The sequence below is a fragment of the Morone saxatilis genome, unplaced genomic scaffold, assembly GCF_004916995.1.
Source record: "Morone saxatilis isolate NCDOM2014 unplaced genomic scaffold, NCSU_SB_2.0 Contig14, whole genome shotgun sequence".
Lineage (NCBI taxonomy): Eukaryota > Metazoa > Chordata > Actinopteri > Moronidae > Morone > Morone saxatilis.
In genome coordinates, this window is record NW_023339696.1 from 1,067,470 (window position 1) to 1,071,158 (window position 3,689).

The following is a 3,689-nucleotide window of genomic DNA, read 5'->3' on the forward strand; positions in this document are numbered from 1 at the left end:
AGGATTTTAAAATTTCTATTCTAAATTTAACAGGAGCCAATGCAGAGAAGCTAAACAGGAGAGATGTGATCTCTTTTCCTAGTTCCTGTCAGTACTGTGCTTGGCAGCGTTTTGAATTTAATTGGAGCAGTTTTAATGGACTTATTAGGGCAACCTGATAACAAATTAGTGCGAGTAATCCAGCCCTTGACGATACGGATATCTATATTCTATCAGTACCAAGTTACAATGATACAAAATGATTAATTGTAATTTACAATTCAGATATGTTAGTTCCCTTAATGCTACTTTGTTGCTGATACCTCCCACTGGTGTAACAAAAGGGACTAAAGATCACCTGACCTTTCTTTGGACCTCTTGACAGGAACCTGATGCCAGGGGACCAGATCTTGGAGGCGTGAACGGGGACTGTCTCAGTAGAGGTCACAAGTGAAAGGTAGTCCAGTAAAGTAGCTTACTGGCTCGTTTTGTATTGTTGTAGCCACAAATTGTCTGAGTGATGGCAGTAGCAATAATGTAAATGTGTTTTGTCGGTCCCTCTGTTTGTTTGTACAGATGTTCGTGACGTTTTGAAGAGCATGCTCAGTGTCAACCAGATCTACTATGTCTTTTCTTCTGAGAGATATTGAATGATTGAATAGTTAGCTATATATTCATGTATATATTTACGTAGTGGGCACCATCTGCTTTCATCAGCGGTGCTTGTCAATGGTAGGTTCCATTTTATATTAGGGCCATGAAGCAGTTGACTGTTATATAGGACCCTATTGTAATTGCTGGTCTGGGATTATTATTTCTCACAACTGATCGCGTATGTGCACCGGAACATTGCTCAATTTGGCCATTTTGGTATTTTAGTGGTAATTTCTTGGCCGATTTTCACACATACTTTACAAGTCCTGCGTTAGAAATTGATGCATTGTTGGGTTAGCTTAAATATCTGGTCAGTGCATTCTAAAGACCATCATGATGAGTAGTTATCAAAATATTGAGTTTTTGTTGAAAGGCTTGTCGAATTTTGATGTACCAACATGCAACAGGACATTGTTGTACTTTGTCCAATTGGCACCAAAATGCATATTTCTGAGAGTCCGTCCCTAAACACATCTACATGCAAATATTCAGTCATAGTCATAGTGCCAACTACTGGCAACGGGAAATCACATGTTTTATACTTTCATATACATTCAGGTTGACCAGATTCAGCTGGTCAGTAGACTTAGTCAGTAAGACGTTGAAGATAATATGAATAATGATAATGATAATGAATAATGAATCTTGTGAGTTTTGTGGAACCCTGGTGCCATGGCAACACAGCAACAGTATATTAGGGTTAACAGTTTATAAAATCTTGGGGCGCTAAACATGCTCGAAAATCTATGAAATGTGACAAAAAAAAATTCATATCGGTCTTGTGCGTGTGTGTGGCAAAATGGCCTGATAGCACCCCCAACAAGATTCCAATAAAACAGCACAATGCCTGTTTCACTGACGTATGAAAATTGGTAGGCACATATTTCATGTCAATGTTCAAAAAACCCTCTTTGACCTATACCCAAACCCACCAGGAAGTCCATTTTGAATTTAATGTGCCATTTTGGCACCGCTTTTGCATTTCCAGGCATATTTTTGATCTATCAGATCAACATTGTAAAATTATATATATGACAGAAACTAAGGAAACTCATAATAATAGGAAACATGGTTTAATTGAAAATATGCATAAAACAGGTGGATGGAAACACACTTATTAACTATTCGCCAGCAGTATTGTTACAAATTGCCTCTTTTTCGTCTTGTTTCTACCTCTCTTTCTGACATCAGAGAAAATAACACATCAGGTTCAGTAAACTGTCCAATGAATGAGTTAACTGTAATTCAATATTACTTTGTGTTTACTCGTCTTGGTGTATTTGTAACAATGAAACAGAGCAGAACTAAAAGACATGTTGGATTATGGAGCCTTTTGCTGACCTGCTAGCACACCAGCTATAATGCATAGAGTTTTGTGATAATTTATATATGATTAACATAACCAGTAAATAACAAGGCAAATGTATCAGCGCGTACTGACATTGCAACACTGGCATTACTGATGGCAGAGGCTGGTATTAGTGTTCGACCAGCTTTCTAATCCTACTGTGACCAGTTTGGGTGAAAACAAGGTCAGTGCCAGCTGTTAGCATCTTCCCCTCAGATCCACTTCAGACCACATCATCCTCAACTGTAAACTGAGGTAGTTTTGCATATTTAAACGAACAAGATTGTTGCACACATACGTGTCGGCTCTGATATTTCCTTAAAAAAGTGGTACTTTCTGCCTGCAAGTGTAATCCTCACTCACTCTGACTCTGACACAGGCAGGATTTACACCTCGGCTGTTAGAGAGGATATGTGTCAGAAATTAGAAGTTAATAGTGGTAATATCTCTGTGACACAGAGTAGCAGTGGATTTATTGGGCAGATCCTAATATGAATATGTACAAGTGCATGAAAGTGAGGCTGTGAAGTAACAGCTTCAGATTTAAAAAGGTTAAAACATGACTATTGTCTGTAGCGTAGTTTGGAGGTGTTTATTACTCTAATGATTGACTCACATGAATCCACCGCATTGCTCTGCGTGCAGAGGAATGAGGCAGCTTAACCTAGGGCAGTCCTCCTGATGAGATGAGCCTTTTGTGTGTTAATCTGAGTTCTGTGCTTTAACTACCCTGCAGCCCAGAGTGGGTGGGGGGGGTCAAAACTAGCTTAGCACTACCGACATGCTTACCAGCTGTGAGAGCCTTGGAAAATATTATATAAATGTTATAAATCAAATCATGTTACTCTTATCATAACCTCAATAAAGCCTACTGATTAAGAATTATTCATTGTACATATAACATTATTGTTGTTGTTAATAATAGTCAAAAGTCAGTGTAATATTTGAGCTTCACTGTGCAGAATGACGTATGTGGAGAGTTTGACACTAGAATGTTATGGAACGCGGATTGGACCATTATGTGTAGTTCGACGTCTGTATTAATATATCAGAATTGTTAATTTTAAGATGACAGAAAAACCCTTTTAACATCTACATTTTAAACATCTTCTGGTGTTCAAAATTTAACCCAGGCACGGAATGGAATCTGTAACGTGTTTTTTGGGTGACTTTATAAAAGATACTGCTGACATACTGGAAGTCAACAGAGCAGACACATGCTGGGAGACAGAAACAGAAAGAGGAGGGGTGGGGCAAGCTGGTGTGTATGCAGTAAGAGAGGTTGTGTGTAAGGCAAGCACATTCAAGTAGTTTGTGATCAATCATTTCAGTTGAATTTTATTTGTGCAAAAAGCTCTGTCCATTCTGTTATTCATTGTTTTATTGTCTTATAAGGTTGTAGAAAACAATTTAGATATACTCTCTTTATGCAACCTTTTTAAAAACAAAAAACAAAAATTGATTAACTAGTCATAAAATAAAAAAAATAAAAAATGTTATGAAGTTTTGAGGTAAAGCTTATCAGTCTGTAATTTCTTTAAAAAGAGAAGTTGCTGTCAATTATAGTTGAAAGAAAGAAGATCAGAACCGGCCAAGAGAATTGTAATTGGTACATCTCTACATCGTAGGCATACAGTCAGGTCCATAAATATTGGGACATCGACACAATTCTAATCTTTTTGGCTCTATACACCACCACAATGGATTT

The 3,689-nt window shown here is 37.6% G+C and overlaps 2 protein-coding genes across 2 annotated transcripts in view; both read left to right on the forward strand.

The window, feature by feature from the left end:
• The window catches only part of zgc:158403 (tetratricopeptide repeat protein 39A), a gene marked incomplete at its 5' end in the record, with an annotated part of 767,589 nt that overhangs the window by 643,389 nt on the left and 120,511 nt on the right, over window positions 1-3,689 (forward strand).
• The window catches only part of si:dkeyp-72e1.9 (multiple PDZ domain protein), a gene marked incomplete in the record, with an annotated part of 51,081 nt that overhangs the window by 23,625 nt on the left and 23,767 nt on the right, over window positions 1-3,689 (forward strand).